The following is a 19,575-nucleotide window of genomic DNA, read 5'->3' as shown; positions in this document are numbered from 1 at the left end:
CTACAGTAACATGCTACAACAGTACTGTATAGTATTTCTGCTATAGTACTGCACAGTGCATATACTACAGTAATTAACTACAGTATAGCTACATAATAAACAGCAATATGAATAGTAATATAAACAAACTTAAGTGTAAAGAAAGCTTAAAGCCTAATTAACAATAGGAAAATGAAAGAAAAATGAGCTTTATTTACAAAAGCACACTTATATAAAGTCTGATGAAATTGAAATACACACCGTACAAGCTTTATATACATTAATCAAGCTTAAGCAAACTTTAATACAAACGACAAGTGCTAATACATGCTAATACATGAGTAAACACATCATAAGCACAATTATTTACAAAAATTCACATGGATTAATGAAGCTAAGACAGAGTTTGTGGGACTTCTATGGAGGAAGAGAATGGGATGAATATTTTAATGGTGGAATAGAAAGGAAGATGGGTGAAAAGGAATATTATAATGGAAAGAGATGGAGATGAGATGTTGGTGGTGGATTTTTTAATGAGGAATGATGGTGGAAGCCTGATTTTGGTGGAAGAAAACAAGCAAAGATGAGAGAAGGAAGAATATTATAATGGTAAGTGGAAGGGAAGATGAAGGAGGTGTTGTCTGGTGGAAGAAAAGGAGGATTTCTTCACATGGAGTTGTCCCTGATGAAGGAAACAAATGAGGAAGTTTAAGGAAAACAAAAAGAAGTTTAGAGGAAGAAGATGATGATTTCATGGAGAAGATGGAGGAGTGAAGAAGGATTAGGAGAAGCTTAGAACCAAAAAGAAAGAAAGATGGAGATAAAGTAGAGAAACTCTGCCATTAGCACCAAACTCCTCTCGGCCTTGCCTCTTTGCACTCGACCTCCTCCAGAATGAAGGCTTCCTTCATTATTTATAGATGGGGAAAAGAACTATGCGGACTTCAGTTGGTTTGAAATCCGATGGACTTCAATTGATTTGGAATCCGAAAGTTTCTGAAAGTCAGAACCGAAGTCGGAACTTAATTGATTTTAAGTCTGAATTGTAGCATCTTGTCATTTCTGTACAGTGTCAGAAATCTTTCTGTAGATGAATAGTGGTAATGTCAGGAATCTTTCCATAGCTTATTTGTCATTTCTGGATCCTGGTGCAGATCGGATTTTGAAGATGAACTGGCTTTGAGAATAGTAGTAGTGGTTCATATTATCTTCAGAAGATGGTGGTTGTCATCTGGTTGTAGAAGTGGCTAATAGAAAAGCCACAAAGTGTACCTGTAAGAAAACTTTTCTACCAAAAATTTTAATAGAAGGGTTAGTAGAAAATATATATATATATATATATATATATATATATATATATATATATATATATATATATATATATATATTTAGCTCAACCATTTAGAGTGAGTTGGTTGAGTACTAGAAAAAATTATTTTGCTCAACTTTCTGAGCTTTCTGGACCATAATATAGATGGATGTCTATCTGCCTGCAGTTGTCTCCAAAGTTTTCCTCAATTTTTAAGCATGATATAACACCTTCTTTAAATAGTTTATGGCTTCGAATTTTTTCAAGATAATTTTCTAAGTTGAGAAGAGTACGCCATTCTGAATATGAATTTTCTCTGCATAGAAGATCTTGGGGGTCCTCTTGATTTAGTATTCTTGTTGGAAGATTAGTGGTCACCTAAATTCTCCCATCAGTTCAGTATTTTTGTTGTTGTAATTTTTTGGCTGTCCAATAGAATTCTAAATATGATATAACTTTGTAAATCTTGAGATCAAAATCTTTGGCAGATTTTTCTTTTTCTTTTGTTATTCCTGATCGAAATCCTACTTGATTATCCACATCCTCAAGGGCAATGATATTGTAGATTTGAAAGGGATACTCAATGCTTCCTATCTTTTTTCTTCTATACCACTGTATATTTTTGCTTCAAGATATTTTTAATTTTTTCCCACATCTCTTAGTATGATGGCAACAATAGAAGAAAACATGTCATATAGCATGGCACAGTCTATTGAAATCAACTTCACAAGCTCTTTATATAAAGCTCTGATTTCTTCTAGTCTAGTCAGTATGTTGATCAAGGGTAGAAAGAGCTTGGGATAAGTCCAATTGTCTAAAAACAACTGTACATCTTCAAGGAGCTTCTTTAATTCATCAGCCTGAGTTGCTTTTTTATAGATATCTTTTTAAAGTTCTGAATTTAAAATTTCTTGTGCCTTTTTCCAATAATCAAGTCTTTTGAACTTAATCATTGTTGGCGTCTCTGGTAGTTCACAGAGATTATAGAGAGATATGAGTTCAAAGGTAGGTTGCGTTACCTGTCTTCCAACTTTGTAAATATATTCTTTGATAGCTTTCAAAAAATATTCTTTTTCTGCTAAGTGGTTGATTAGACTGGTCATTTGATGGAGAAACTCTTTTTTAGATCAAAATAGATAAGCATCCTATGCTTTATAGATTATAGAACATGTTTCTTAGGGAAGATCAGAATGGAAGGATTCCATAGCTTTTAAATTTTTATTCAGTTCATCATATAAAGAGGCTTTTTTCTTTTTCTTCTTCTTTGAGTCTCTGAAAAATAAAGATGTGAGTATCTTAAAAGAATTAAGGATTAATTCTAAGACTCTTTTAAGAGAAATTCTTTGTCTTGACTGTCTCCTTATTCCTGTAATTTAGAAGAATTTATAAAATAATTAGATAGCAAGTTTATGATAACAGTTCAAAAGATTCTTCTGATTCTGAATAGATAGAATTTTATTTTCATATTTAAAGTATTTTTAAAGATCTTAGTTTCAATTTCAGAATGTATAAGATTTTATAAAACCAGTTATGTTTTACATATTTTTCTATTGGTCTTATAAGATCTTCCTTAAGCTTTTCTTATCAATTCAAGTTTACTTTGTATGAACAGTTGTTTTTGACTTAGGTAGAGACTTTATCTTGTTTTAAGAAAATTCTAGGATTTTAGGGTTATGGATAAAATCTCTCAATCTAATTTTGTTGATCTTCTAAAATTTTCAAAGAAATGATTAAATCAGCCATTATTAGATTACTTCCTAAATCTATCATATTATTAAGAGCTAGATATTTCTTACATATTTATAGTATTATTTTAAAACTTATTAAATATTATTTGTTAGTAATCTAATGGTACTTATTTATTAGATTTAGTATAATCTCGAAAGATTTTATTTTCTTCTTTTTGAATTTTATATATTTTCTTATATATAGTTTCTTTAGTCAAAATCTAAATTGATAATAGAAATCTTCTAAGATATAGAGATATTTTATCTTTTCTCTTCTATGTGTCTTTGTAAATCGATCTCTAATACTCGAGTTGTTATTCAATTCAGATTCATCAAAAAAAATTACTCTATCTAATTTACTAATATTACCTATGTTTTCTAATCTAGTTTTATCTTTTTCTAAGAGTAAAGGAGTTATTCCTAAATTAATTTCTAAGCCTAGAGATGATAACTTTAAGAAAAATCTTTTTAAACCTAAAGAAGATCCTGATATAGCAGAGTAAGTATCTCTATACTATCTAAACTCATCTAAATAGCTACTCCTAAGGTTACTTAATTTATTATTAATATTTACATAAAGTTTATGTACTGTGTTCAAAAGATAATCTAAAGGACTAACACCTTTAGAATTTTTTTGAACAATATTCACAATTTTTGAGTTAGTGGAAGGAATTTTCCACCAATCTTTTAATTGCCTTAACAAGTAATTTACCATTATCTTAGCAATTGAAATTTATGAATAATCATGGAGCTTACAGACTTTCAGTTGTGTCATTGTTAGTTGATGACAACTATTAACCATTTAAAATTTTGTAAGTCCATCAAGGTTCCAACCAAGAGATCTCCTCTTAGTTTGGATAGTAGATAAGTTGTCAGAGATTTCTGTCAATTGTGAATCCACTAAGGTCGGTCTAAGATAATACTTTATTATCCTAGAGATCTGAACTACTAGTTTATAGTTAGAAATCGATTTGTCTTCAGTATTTTCTGAGATAAATAACTTACTAACTATATTCTTCCTACTAACTATTCTCTTGTCCTCAGAATTTTTTGAGACTGAGAGCTTGCTAATTCCTAAGGGATTACTAGTTCGTAAAGAATTATTAATTCCTTTATCCTCAAAGAAACATGAAGTTTCATAAATTTTTTCAGACAAAGAGATTAAACTAAACCTACTAGATGAGGGTGACAAATTTAAAGTAGGCTGGTTCAAAGCTTTGAATTCAGATATAGAGTCTGGCCATAAATCAAATGTAGAAGTAGTTTCTTCAAAAGTTCATAAGAAGAAATTCCATCAAATTGATTCACTATAATTTTATCTAATTCTTCTAAGAATTTCTTTTTTGATTATTCTTCATAGATGTCGAATATTGGAGGTACCTCAGTTAGGTTCATATAATCTTCCTCAGTAATTTCTTCAATAATTTCAATGTGATTTTTGATTGGTATCTTCAATTAACTGATGCCTGGACTTGACTCAGAGGATTCAAGTAAAGATATAGAATTTAGATTGACTTCAGTATCAGTATCGGGATCATGAGCAGTTTCAATGATTTCATTAGAAGAGTTTTCTTCAACCAAGATTTTATCAGATTCTTCAGATGAATCATTTTCAGTTTCAACATTCAAGAGATTGGGTAGAGTATCGATCTTTATGGAGAAATCACCAATCTTTACTAATAAATTATCAGAATTATCCCAATCAACTTCAAATTCCTTATCATTCTCTAAAAGGCTATTAATTTGAGTTTCAGTTTCTTTAAGGTTGAGAGAATAACTTATACAGTTTTGTTGTTTCTCAATCTGGTCTAGACATTCAGAGATTATATCAAAATAAGTTTCTACTTTAGAGATTTGATCAAGATCATTGGTAGAAATCTTAGTTGGACTCTTATTCATCTTCTTTTGCACCTAAAAAGGTTCAGCTTTAAAGCTTCTACAATCTTTCCATGATTCAGCCATTATCCTTTTAATTACAGTTTCTTGTATTCTAGGACTAACTTCCTTAAAGCTTTGCATATAGTATTTATTAAACCAGTCAAAGAAAAAACTATATCTTTCTTTAGTCCTCATCTGACTAAACTATACTTCTCTTATAAACTCTCTTTCCCTTTTATTATAAGTATTTAAGAACCACTCTTTTCTATCTTTGTTTTTATCAGAATCAAAATCTTCTCTTAGTAGTTCTTTGTCTATAGGGAATTCGGCTATTTCTATGATCTTAGAGTTAGTATAAGAGCCATATGGTGTTTTTAAAACTAATTTAGCTAATTTTTTTATTTTTATTTTTATATTTTTATTTGAATCATATGAAAAATCTATAGTAGGTTCTATACTATAATCTTTTGTATTATTTTCTATTTCTCTCAAAGTAATAGAAGATTTGTTCGAAGATATAGTTGGATAATAGGCAGATTTTTGAAGCCTAGTAGGCAAGGTTTTACTCAGTGAGATTTTCCTTGTCTTAGAAGGTGAGATTTTCCTTAGCTTGAAGAGTTTCTTTATCCCAAAATCTTTAAGTCTAAGTTCTGCTCTTTCAAGATCCTGAGGATAATAATTAAAGAACTGTTCTTCATTTTCTCCATCAGATTCTTCAATTACTTCTGGAAAAAATATTTCTATATTATTTCCTTTTGGATTGAATTCATCTTTAATTTTTTCAGGATAGATGGATTCTATATCATCTTGTAGCTCTTACAAAAGTAAGATGTAGCCTATGATGAAAAATAAATATCTTAAATTTGTAAAATAGTAATTATATGAGTCTGAAAGATTACAAGAAAAATCTATCAAAATATAAATTTCTATTGGCTCGTAGGGCATATTCCTTTCAATTTTTCACTTGCACTAAAGCCAATCGTCCTTATATTTTATTCCCATACAATTGAGGTGGTGATCGAACTACTACTGTGGTAGATGAAGCGAAAATTTAGTGCAGGGGCAAAATGGTAATTTTAAAACTTTTTCAAAATTACTATTTTGCAGTGGAATTATTAATTAATCTCATTAATTAATACTAATTAACCCTACACTAAGATCTAAATATGATACAACAGCATGCATTTAAATTTGAAATTCAAATTTGAATCAGTAAATGTTTTACAGTACTGTATTCAGAACACATCACCTTTTGCGGGTAGTCGATCACCGCAATCTGATCACCGTCGGAGGGCTCTGATCGTCACGTCGCAGCCACCCAACTGTCTGGCCTCTGCGGATCATCCACACGAAGCTCCCGTCTGATCAGCTCCTCACGAATGCTAGTTCGTGATTTCACCCTTTTGATGACATATGTTGATCGAACTCCTTCGATCGATGTGTGTCGACTTCTCGGACACTCCGGATCGTCTGCACAGTTATTTGAGAGGCTGATGGATCTCTCTCTAAAATTTGGTGGACTCACGACACTCATGGCACACCAATCTCACTTCCCGAACCCTAGGTAGAAACCCTAGGGTACACACCAAAAACCCTGCACCCAATTTTCTCTCTTTTCTTTCTTTTTCTCTCGGAAGGTTTTGGACCTTCACCTTGCGCAGAAGCCTTCCTCACGCCCCAAAGTTTCTCTCCTAATTTTTCTACGCACGTCCCACCTTTCTCCCTTTTTTAAAACAACATCGAACGTGTCTTATCCGCGTGAGAGGATAAAGACAAGAGGTTACACATTTGAATTCAAATCAAATTTGAATTCAAACAAAAATCAACTTATCCCTATCCTTTTGGGCGTGAGAAGAGAAGGGGCGTGGCTCTTTGTGCGTGGAAAAAGTTTCACGAGAAACCTTTTCTCGTGTAATTAATATGGCGCACAAAATGGATAAGGATGAAAGGGCAAGTGATAAGTTATCCATTCAAATTCAAACATGCTTTGAATTTGAATGGCTAACTAATTAATTTATCCATCCATATGGCGCACAAATGAGGATGTGGGGAAGGGTTTTACGTGAGAAAAATTTCACGAGAAGTTTCTTCTCGTGAATTCAAATGGGTGCAAGGAAGTTGGGTGACGCAGGGAATTTAAAACAAGGTGGTTTGATTCAAATTGAGCCAACCTAGTTTAAAATAGGTTGAGCACAATTAGACCAAATTAAACCCAACATAATTATACTTAATTAGGCTTAATAAAATCCTAATCAAATCAGGAATTAACTAAACCTAACCCCTGATCAAATCAGGGACTAAACCACCTTAGCGATTAGGTCAACATTTAACCTAATCGGGTCAATCCAAACTGAATCCAATTCAATTGGACTTGATCCAAAAATAATTACTCAATCAAATTGAGTTAATTAGTGATTAAATCACTAATTAAACCTCTCATAAATGTTGAGTCCAAATCCGATGGGCAATCAGGCATCAGAGACCATCGATATGAAACCCTGATCAAAGATTCAAATTTCAAATTCAAAATTCAAAATTCAAAATTTTGACCCCGGTACCCAAAATGTGTGGAACTCATGATTAGAGAATCCTAATTCTCAATCATAGAGTTCCAGATAGATAAGACTCATAATCAGCCATCAGATCAGAAAGGAACCTCTAATGTGTGTGACCCCGCAGGTTCGAACCTAAGCCGGTAGCACAGGAACTAATTTTGTACTAATCGAAGTGACCATCTAGCAATGGTACCCGACGATCGGATAGGTCGAATAATCGCAATCGCAACATTCAGAACCTATGTGAATATGGTTACCGTATAATTCATCCCTTTTGACCCCTGTGTTTAGGATGACTCAGGGTTAAACTGTCAACCCTGATGATATCATCCGAATCGTGCTCAACTCAATTAGTCCTGTGACTCCTCACTAGGACTATCCTGGCCAAGGTTTTGCTAAATTGAAACACGACTGTACACAGCTCCTAAACTGAGTGGTCAATCCCATCTTGACACACGCACCGACAAGTCAAGTACTTGACTACACCCAGCAACCTTCCGTCACTGAATTAGAAATTCAGGTAGTCCAGTGCCTAAGTGCAGTGAGTTGCTTGCAAGTCACCGTGGCGGTCTCAGGTCGGAGGGACATTTATACCCATATCCCATCGGAGCAAATCTTGACAGCAGAAATAGCTCCGGAGTTGGTCACGTTCAGTGCAGATGTACCATTATATCTCACCTGTATGCCATACCAGTGTCTCCACACTCTTTGGTTATGAGGACAACCAACCCATATGGCACACAACGACCTATGCTCGATAAATATTGTCGTCCTTGGTAACAACGTATCATTTGGTCGCGAACATATTTAAGGACTAAGCGACAAATCCTCCTTTGTCGAGTCTAAATAGTCCTAAGGACTTCACCACAACACAGAGTTCATTAGAAGATGAAACATTTGTGATGAAAAAATACCAAAATAACTTTTATTTATTTATAATTTATGTACTAATACAAAAGGAGCACAACCGTCAACAGGCTGACGATTGGCTTTGGGACACTATTCCCAACAATCTCCCACTTGGCCTAAAGCCTATCAGTGCAGTATCTAATACCCATCTTCGACTTGTAGTCGTTGAACTCCTTCACCGCAATGGCTTTAGTGAATGGGTCGGCCAGGTTCTCCTTCCCGTCGATCTTCTGAAGGTCGACGTCACCTCGATCCACGATCTCCCGGATGAGATGGTAGCGGCGCAGAATATGCTTCGTCCGCTGGTGTGCCTTTGGTTCCTTCGCCTGAGCAATGGCTCCAGAGCTGTCGCAGTAGAGCAGAACTGGACCAACAAGGGAGGGTGCTACTCCGAGCTCGGTGATGAATTTCCTCAGCCACATCGCTTCTTTGGCAGCATCTGATGCAGCAATATACTCCGCCTCGCATACTGAATCAACCACAGTGTGCTGCTTGGAACTCTTCCAGCAGACAGCCCCACCATTAAGGGTAAAAATAAATCCTGACACACTCTTGCTATCATCTCGATCAGACTGGAAACTAGAGTCTGTAAACCCTATAAGTCTCAAGTCCGATTCACCATATATAAGCCACTGGTCCTTAGTATTTCTCAAATACTTCAGGATGGTTTTAACAACCTTCCAGTAATTCTCTCCTAGATCAGATTGGTATCTACTCACTACCCCTAGTGAGTATGCCACATCTGGTCGTGTACATGTCATGGCATACATGATAGATCCCACTGCCGAAGCATATGGAATCCTACCCATACGCTCTCTCTCTTGAGGTGTTGTCGGACAATCCCTCTTCGAGAGAGAAATTCCATGGCCTATCGGTAGATAGCCTTTCTTGGAATTTTCCATGCTGAACCTTTTCAGCATAGTATCAATGTACGTGGACTGGGATAAGCCAAGCAACTTTTTGGATCTATCCCTATAGATCCTCATCCCTAGGATGTAGGAAGCTTCTCCCAGATCCTTCATGGAGAACTGTGACGATAGCCAAATCTTTATTCCCTGTAATGCAGGGACATCATTCCCGATTAAGAGAATGTCATCCACATACAATACAAAAATACTACTGCTGGACCATTAGCCCACTTATAAATGCAGGGTTCTTCTCCATTCTTAACGAAGCCATACGTTTTGATCGTCCTATCAAAACGTATGTTCCAACTCCGAGATGCCTGCTTAAGTCCATAAATGGACCTCTGTAGCTTGCACACCTTAGACTCATCTGTGGATGTGAACCCTTCAGGTTGTATCATATACACCTCTTCGTCCAGCTCTCCATTTAGGAAAGCTGTCTTCACATCCATCTGCCAGATTTCATAGTCCAGATGGGCAGCTATCTCAAGCATAATCCGAATGGATTTGAGCATTTCCACAGGAGAAAACGTCTCGTCATAGTCTATACCATAACGTTGACGATATCCCTTGGCAACCAGACGGGCTTTATAGGTCTCCACCTTTCCGTCTGTGCCCCTCTTCCTTTTGAAGACCCACTTACACCCTATGGGTTTTACTCCTTCGGGTGGGTCAACCAATGTCCACACATCGTTGACCTTCATGGACTCCATTTCGGATTTCATGGCTCTAGCCATTTCTCAGAGTCAGGTCTCTGCATTGCATCCATGTAGGTGATCGGATCCTCATCGTTTTCATCAAGTTCGATAGGATCACCATCCCGGACCAAGAAACCATAATATCTGTCCGGTTGATGTGGTACTCTACCAGACCGCCTTAAGGGTGCATAATCAATGGGCTCCGGATCTGATCTAATCAAATCTGGTTCAGGTTCAGTAACATGTGTCGGTTTTTCCACCTGTCGAACTTCGTCAAGTTCGACTTTAGAGGCAACAGTTCCTTCACTAAGGAACTCCTTTTCTAAAAAGATTGCCTTAAGGCTGACAAACACCTTTTGCTCATCAGCAAGGTAGAAATAATACCCTTTGGTCTCTTTTGGGTACCCTATAAAATTACACTTGTCAGACCTAGGTCCAAGCTTGTCTGTAATTAAACGTTTAACATAAGCCGGACACCCCCAAACCCTAAGGTGCGAGAGTACTGGCTTACGTCCTATCCATATCTCATATGGCGTTTTGGCTACAGACTTACTCGGAACTCTATTTAGAAGGTAACAAGCCGATTCGAGCGCATATCCTCAGAGGGAGATCGGCAGACCAGCAAACCCCATCATGGATCGAACCATGTCTAACAGGGTCCGATTCCTCCTTTCAGACACACCATTATGCTGTGGTGTTCCAGGAGGAGTCCACTGAGAGAGAATCCCATTCTCCCCTAGATACGTTAGAAACTCATTGGAAAGGTATTCACCTCCTCGATCAGATCGAAGAGTTTTAATACACTTCCCAGTTTATTTTTCTACCTCATTTCGGAATAGTTTGAACATTTCAAATGATTCCGACTTATGCTTCATTAAATAGACATACCCATACCTAGATAGGTCGTCTGTGAAGGTTATGAAGTAGAAAAATCCACCTCTTGCACTTGAGCTCATGGGTCCACATACATCAGAATGTACCAGACCTAAGAGTTCACTGGCTCGCTCACCTTTTTCAGTAAAAGGTGACTTGGTCATCTTTCCAAGAAGACAGGACTCACAGGTTGGAAGTGATTCACAATCACTAACTTCAAGAATTCCTTCTTGAGCCAACCTGTTTATCCTGTTCTTATTGATATGACCTAGCCTACAGTGCCAAAGGTAGACTTCTGACACATTATCTATTCTAGAGCGTTTACCGAATTTTTGAACCACATTAACAGGCTGTGATAGTAAGTAAATTCCATTATTTAATTGTCCAACAAATATTGTAACACCATTCAAAATGATATTATAAATATTTTCTTTTATTAAAAAATCATAACCGTACATGGCCAAAAGGCCTACAGAAATAATATTTAATAAAAAACTTGGACAATAGTGACATTCACTCAGAATTACATTACGAGAATTGATTACAAGACTCATGATTCTTAAAGCTAGAACTGGAACTTTGCTTCCATCTCCAACGTTCAGGAACCTCTCGCCATCATCAAATCTCCTACTGACCTGCAGACCCTGCATCGAATTACAAATATGATAAGGGCTTCCGGTATCCAATACCCAGGCAGTAGTATCACAAATCGAAAAGTTGCAAGGAGTTATCATATAATTACCTTGCTTCTTCTTTGGCCTGTTCGGGTCCAGTGAGGCAATGTATTGAGGACAGTTCCTCTTCCAATGCCCGTGCTTCTTGCAAAAGAAGCACTCCGCCTGGCTCTGGTCATGCTTGCGCTTCTTGGTTTGACTCCGTGCAACTGTCCCAGCATGAGATTGCACCTTCTTATTTTTCTTCTTCTTGTTCTTCTTCCCCTTCCCAAAGTGTTGACGACGAGAAGAAGACCCTCCCACTACATTCACTGATTCCTTATGGAGTTGGTGATCCTTCTCAAAGTTCTGCAGCAACCCCAACAATCCGTGGTAGTTTACTGCAGGCTTTGTCATTCGAAAATGAGTAAGGAATGGGAGGAAGGACTTGGGCAAGGAATTAAAGATCGCATCCTTACCGAGCTGCTCGTGCAGAGGAAAGCCCAATTTGCTTAGGCGCTCAATCATCTCGATCATATGCAGTACATGATCAGTGACTGAGGCCCCATCCCTCATCCGAGCATTGAAAATAGCACAACTAGTTTTGTGCCTTTCAACATCGTCAGGCGTGCCAAAGGAGTCGTTCAACATTTGAAGCATCTCCTGTGGCTGGGCATTCTCAAACCTTCGGCTGAACTCGTCATTCATTGCTGCCAGCATAATACATCGAACGGTGGTGCGGTCATTGAGCCACTTCAAGTAAGTGTCTCGGATCGCTTTACTAGCGTTCGGAGCTGGCTCCTCAGGTGCTGGATCCGTTACTACATAAAGGATCCGTTCATGCTCAAGGACGATTTTTAATTTTCGATACCAGCTATCAAAATTGGGTCCCATGAGCTTGTCATTATCTAATAATGACCGGAGCGACAAGGTAGTGGCCATAGCTGCTTAAAAGAAAACGAGACCTCTATTAGTACATAAATTAATACTAAAGACTTGGACTTTAGTCTAAAGTTTTTTCCAATATTTTTACGAACTGGTAGCCTCATCCTCCAATTCGAGAAATTACTTTAATTCCTTAATGGGTACTAGAATCCACACAGACTACACACGAGCCCAACTTTGGTTGGTCAACCCATGTGCATCTATGGGTAGGTTCTTAACCAGTTGTTTCTCTAAACAACTTCTAGTAATTTATTTTGCCCCAGAACCTAATCAGTAGGCTTTGGCCTCCACTGAAAAGATCTGGTTAGGTCCAACCATTAACATGACTTAATTTAGTGAATCAGACCAATAAATGATCAGGTCCGACTTTGGCCGGCCAACCTAACCACCATCAGAAAGACTCAATCAAATTATCATATTATGAATAATAATTCCATTAGCCAATGAGCACCAGGCCTTTGGGCCTCCAATGATCATTGAACTAATGGACTCATTATCATTCACTTAATGGGAGGCTATGACTTAGTTATCATTATAACTTAATCATTTTAGGGACCTAATAATTTTGAGGATTTTATTAAAGAATAGTAGAGAAGAAATCATCCAGCCAATTTCAATCCTCCCACTGACTTCACCAAGTCAGATTAAAAAGGATTTAATTAAAGCTGGCATTAGGAGCACCTAAATTAGTCATACTGATTTACCTAATGACATGGGTGAGCTCTAATCACCAAGTGATCTAATCAAAATCTAACTTACCAGATTGGCCAGGTAAGTGAGATCAGTGGTGGAGATTTGCCATTAACTCGTCAATGATCGAATCAATGCGAGTAGCTCCCGCTTAAGAACCACTGGTCAAAACTGTCGAACTTACCTTAGACACCAACCGGTTCATTAGCTTTAATTTTGATCAACTTAGTAAATAGAGCTCCACCGCGTAGCCATGAATTAAGTCCATCTTGGTCTAGTTAAAGACATGGACCCATTCAACTACAACTATTGAAGTTGAGTCTAGAGTATCCTTGACCTAATCTAATTCAACTTTTGATTAGATTTGACCAATTACTCCAATTAGTCCATTTTTTAAACTAACCTTAGGTCTAACCCAATTATGGACCTAATTCATCTAACCCATTGACCCAAAAGTTTATGCAATTGTCTTAGGTCTTATTCACAATTCTAGACCTACTAGACAACACTTAATTCTTTTAATTAAGTACTTGGACTGATGGGTCAGGGTTTGGTATTTCGAAAATAATTTTCAAATTTGAAAGATTTTATTTTCTGTTCACCAAATGTGTTAACTCATTTCACAAACGGGTCAGCACATTTCATAAACAGCAATTCTATTGCTCATTTCATAACAGAAAATAACTCAAAATAAATCATAAATTTTCTTTTAGATCTAATCTAACACATTCATGATAAATTTCTTAATTAAGTCCTTTCGCTGCTTCATCGGCATGGGATATAATTGCATCGGCACCCCTACCGCCATAGGAGACCCCATCGAATGGGAAGAGAGGGCCTTTAAACCCTACTTTTCTCCTATGACCGGACGGCCATGGCAACCAACCCAATTAGATTACTTGCTACTTGGATCATGTATATCTAAATATACAAATTTCAAAATTTAAATTTTGAATTTCAAATTTTAAATTTCAAATTTCAAATTTTAAATTTTAAATTTGAGATTTCAACCAAATTTCAAATTTCAAATTTTCAATCTTTGAATTTTAAATTTTGAATTTTGAATTTCAAATTTTAAATTTTGAATTTCAAATTTCAAATTTCAAATTTCAAATTTGAGATTTCAACCAAATTTCAAATTTCAAATTTTGAATTTTGAATTTCAAATTTCAAATTACGAATTTCAAATTTCAAATTTCAAATTTGAGATTTCAACCAAATTTCAAATTTCAAATTTTGAATTTCAAATTTGAAACTTCTAACAAATTTCAAATTTCAAATTTCAAATCTTTTTGAATTTCGAATTTCGAATTTTGAATTTCAAATTTAAACTTATAGATTACACCTTAATCTACGCATGCATATGTATATCATATTCTAGAACCTGGCTCTGATACCAATTGAAGCGAAAATTTAGTGCAGGGGCAAAATGGTAATTTTAAAACTTTTTCAAAATTACTATTTTGCAGCGAAATTATTAATTAATCTCATTAATTAATACTAATTAACCCTACACTAAGATCTAAATATGATACAACAGCATGCATTTAAATTTAAAATTCAAATTTGAATCAGTAAATGTTTTACAGTACTGTATTCAGAACACATCACCTTTTGCGGGTAGTCGATCACCGCAATTTGATCACCGTCGGAGGGCTCTGATCGTCACGTCGCAGCCACCCAACTATCTGGCCTCTGCGGATCGTCCACATGAAGCTCCCGTCTGATCAGCTCCTCACGAATGCTAGTTCGTGATTTCACCCTTTTGATGGCAGATGTTGATCAAACTCCTTCGATCGATGTGTGCCGACTTCTCGGACACTCCGGATCGTCTGCACAGTTACTTGAGAGGCTGATGGATCTCTCTCTAAAATTTGGTGGACTCACGACACTCATGGCACACCAATCTCACTTCCCGAACCCTAGGTAGAAACCCTAGGGTACACACCAAAAACCCTGCGCCCAATTTTTTCTCTTTTATTTCTTTTTCTCTCGGAAGGTTTTGGACCTTCACCTTGCGTAGAAGCCTTCCTCACGCCCCAAAGTTTCTCTCCTAATTTTTCTACGCACGTCCCACCTTTCTCCCTTTTTTAAAACAACGTCGAACGTGTCTTATCCGCGTGAGAGGATAAAGACAAGAGGTTACACATTTGAATTCAAATCAAATTTGAATTCAAACGAAAACCAACTTATCCCTATCCTTTTGGGCGTGAGAAGAGAAGGGGCGTGGCTCTTTGTGCATGGAAAAAGTTTCACGAGAAACCTTTTCTCGTGTAATTAATGTGGCGCACAAAATGGATAAGGATGAAAGGGCAAGTGATAAGTTATCCATTCAAATTCAAACATGCTTTGAATTTGAATGGCTAACTAATTAATTTATCCATCCATATGGTGCACAAATGAGGACGTGGGGAAGGGTTTTACGTGAGAAAAATTTCACGAGAAGTTTCTTCTCGTGAATTCAAATGGGTGCAAGGAAGTTGGGTGACGCAGGGAATTTAAAACAAGGTGGTTTGATTCAAATTGAGCCAACCTAGTTTAAAATAGGTTGAGCACAATTAGATCAAATTAAACCCAACATAATTAGGCTTAATTAGGCTTAATAAAATTCTAATCAAATCAGAAATTAACTAAACCTAACCCCTGATCAAATCAGGGACTAAACCACCTTAGCGATTAGGTCAACATTTAACCTAATCGGGTCAATCCAAACTGAATCCAATTCAATTGGACTTGATCCAAAAATAATTACTCAATCAAATTGAGTTAATTAGTGATTAAATCACTAATTAAACCTCTCATAAATATTGAGTCCAAATCCGATGGGCAATCAGGCATCAGAGACCATCGATATGAAACCCTGATCAAAGATTTCAAATTTCAAATTCAAAATTCGAAATTCAAAATTTTGACCCCGGCACCCAAAATGTGTGGAACTCATGATTAGAGAATCCTAATTCTCAATCATAGAGTTCCAGATAGATAAGACTCATAATCAGCCATCAGATCAGAAAGGAACCTCTAATGTGTGTGACCCCGCAGGTTCGAACCTAAGCCGGTAGCACAGGAACCAATTTCTGTACTAATTGAAGTGACCATCTAGCAATGGTACCCGACGACCGGATAGGTCGAATAATCGCAATCGCAACATTCAGAACCTACGTGAATATGGTTACCGTATAATTCATCCCTTTTGACCCCTGTGTTTAGGATGACTCAGGGTTAAACTGTCAACCCTGATGATATCATCCGAATCATGCTCAACTCAATTAGTCCTGTGACTCCTCACTAGGACTACCCTGGCCAAGGTTTTGCTAAATTGAAACACGACTGTACACAGCTCCTAAACTGGAGTGGTCAATCCCATCTTGACACACGCACCGATAAGTCAAGTACTTGACTACACCCAGCAACCTTCCGTCACTGAATTAGAAATTCAGGTAGTCCAGTGCCTAAGTGCAGTGAGTTGCTTGCAAGTCACCGTGGCGGTCTCTGGTCGGAGGGACATTTATACCCATATCCCATCGGAGCAAATCTTGACAACAGAAATAGCTCCGGAGTTGGTCACGTTCAGTGCAGATGTACCATTATATCTCACCTGTATGCCATACCAGTGTCTCCACACTCTTTGGTTATGAGGACAACCAACCCATATGGCACACAACGACCTATGCTCGATAAATGTTGTCGTCCTTGGTAACAACGTATCATTTGGTCGCGAACATGTTTAAGGACTAAGCGACAAATCCTCCTTTGTCGAGTCTAAATAGTCCTAAGGACTTCACCACAACACAGGAGTTCATTAGAAGATGAAACATTTGTGATGAAAAAATACCAAAATAACTTTTATTTATTTATAATTCATGTACTAATACAAAAGGAGCACAACCGTCAACAGGCTGACGATTGGCTTTGGGACACTATTCCCAACAGTAGAGCCTTAGTAAATGGGTCTGCTATGTTGTTCTTTGTATTTACTCATTCAATTACTATATCTTATCTTTCGATTATTTCATGAACAAGATGGAAGCGCCTTGAATGTATTTGAATTTATGATGAGATCTCGATTCCTTTGCTTGAGCAACTACTCCAATATTATCATAGTAAAGTGATACTAGATTCTCAATCTCAGAAATGACATCCAACTCAGTGATGAACTTCTTCATCCAGATAGCCTCCTTGATAGCTTCACTTGCAACTATGTACTTTGTCTCAATAGTTGAGTCAGTTACAGTCTGTTGTTTAGAACTTTTCTAACTTACTGCTCCATCATTTATAGTTAAGACATACCTTAAAGTGGACTTGCTATCATTAGGGTCTGATTAAAAATTAGAGTCAGAATAGCCTTCTAGTTTTAGATCAGATCCTCCATATAGCAAAAAAATATCTTTAGTCCTTTTCAAGTACTTAAGAATATTTTTCACTACTTTTCAATGATCCTCTCTTGGATCAGCCTGAAATCTACTAGCTATGCCTAAGACATAGGCAACATCAGGTCTGGTATATAGCATAGCATATATGATTGACCCTACTGTCGAAGCATAGGGAATAGAACTCATTCTATTTTTCTCTTCTGTTATTTTAGGAGACATCCTTTTAGAGAGATATATGCCTTAACTCATGGGTAAGTAACCTCTTTTACTCCCATTCATGCTAAATCTTTTTAGCACCAGATCCATGTACCTGGATTGGGACAAGCCTAACATCCTCTTAGATCTATCCCTATAGATCTTTATACCTAGTATATAGGATGCTTCACCCAAATCCTTCATAGAAAACTTACTTGATAGTCATGTCTTAACCGATTGTAATATTGAGATATCATTCTCAATGAGAAGTATGTTATCCACATATAAAATTAAGAAGATAATGGTACTCCTACTAGTCTTCTTGTATACACAAGATTTATTCATATTTTTTATAAAACCAAACTCGATGACTGTAACATCAAAGCGAATATTCCAACTCCTCAAAGCCTGCTTTAATCCATAAATAGATTTTTTTAAATTGCATACCTGATTTATTCTTTCTTTTGAAATAAATCTTTCTGACTGAGATATGTAAACCTCTTCCTCAAGATAACCATTAAGGAAGGCAGTCTTCATATCTATTTATCATATTTCATAATCATGGTATGCTGCTATTGCAAGCATAATCTGTATAGATTTGAGCATAGCAGCAGGTGAAAATATTTCATCATAATTAATATCCTATTTTTGCTTAAAATCTTTAGCCACCAATCTGACTTTATAAGTTTCAACTTGACCATCTGCTTCAATCTTTTTCTTATAGATCCATTTGCATCCAATAGGGGTCACACCTTTTGGTGCATCAACCAAAGTCCATAGTTGGTTGGAGTACATAGAGTCCATTTCGGATTTCATAGCCTCTAGCCATTTGTCTGAGTCCATACTCATTACAGCTTTCGTATAGGTTAAAAATTTATCATTCTCAATGATGTGGGCTTCATTATTCTCAACAATAAACCCATACCTTAGAGATGCATTTCGCACTCTATCCGACCTTCGGAGAAAAGGTGTATTTTATGGTTGTACCTCATCAATGGGTACTTCTGGTTGAGGATTATCTTATGCTTCTATTTGTAGGTCTTGAACTTCTCCAAGTTTAATTTTCTTCCTACTACCTCTTTCTAGGATGAACTTTTTTTTCATAAAGTGGCATATTTACTGACAAACATCTTTTGCTCAGTAGGATAGTAAAAGAGGTATCCCATACTCTCTTTTGGATAACCTACAAATAAGCATTCATCTGTCCTAGTACTCAGTTTATGTCCAAAGTTTCTTTTAACATAAGCCGGACAGCCCCATATCTTAAGATACTTAAGATTAGGCTTCTTTTCTCTCCATATCTCATATGGAGTGCTTGGCATAAATTTTGAAAATACTCTGTTCAGGATATAGACAGCAATCTCTAGGACATATCTCTAGAAGAAAATAGACAGGTCCGTAATGCACATCATAGATCGTACCATATCTAATAAAGTGCGATTTCTCCTTTCTGCTACACAATTTAACTGTGGTGTATAAAGAGGGATCCACTTTGAGAGAATTTTTTTTTCTTTAAGATGATCTAGAAATTTATTGGATAAGTATTCTCTTCCTCGATCAGATCGAAAGATTTTAATATATTTTTTAGTTTATTTCTTGACCATACTTTGATACTCTTTAAATTTATCAAAGGCTTCAGATTTGTGCTTCATAAGATACCCATATCCAAATCTAAATAAATCGTCAGTGAATGTAATAAAATAAGAGTATCCTCCTCTGACTTCAGTTGTCCTAGAACCACATACATCAGTATGTACTAGTCCTAATAACTCACTTGTCCTTTCTCCATGTCCATTAAATAAAGTCTTGATCATTTTATCCATAAGACAAGATTCACAAGTTTCAATGATTCATAATCATAAGGATCAAAGAACTTTTCTTTGAAC

This window comes from Elaeis guineensis, chromosome 1 (assembly GCF_000442705.2).
Source record: "Elaeis guineensis isolate ETL-2024a chromosome 1, EG11, whole genome shotgun sequence".
NCBI classification, from domain to species: Eukaryota; Viridiplantae; Streptophyta; class Magnoliopsida; order Arecales; family Arecaceae; genus Elaeis; species Elaeis guineensis.
The sequence above is the reverse complement of the archived record's forward strand: the minus strand, read 5'-3'. Positions refer to the sequence as shown.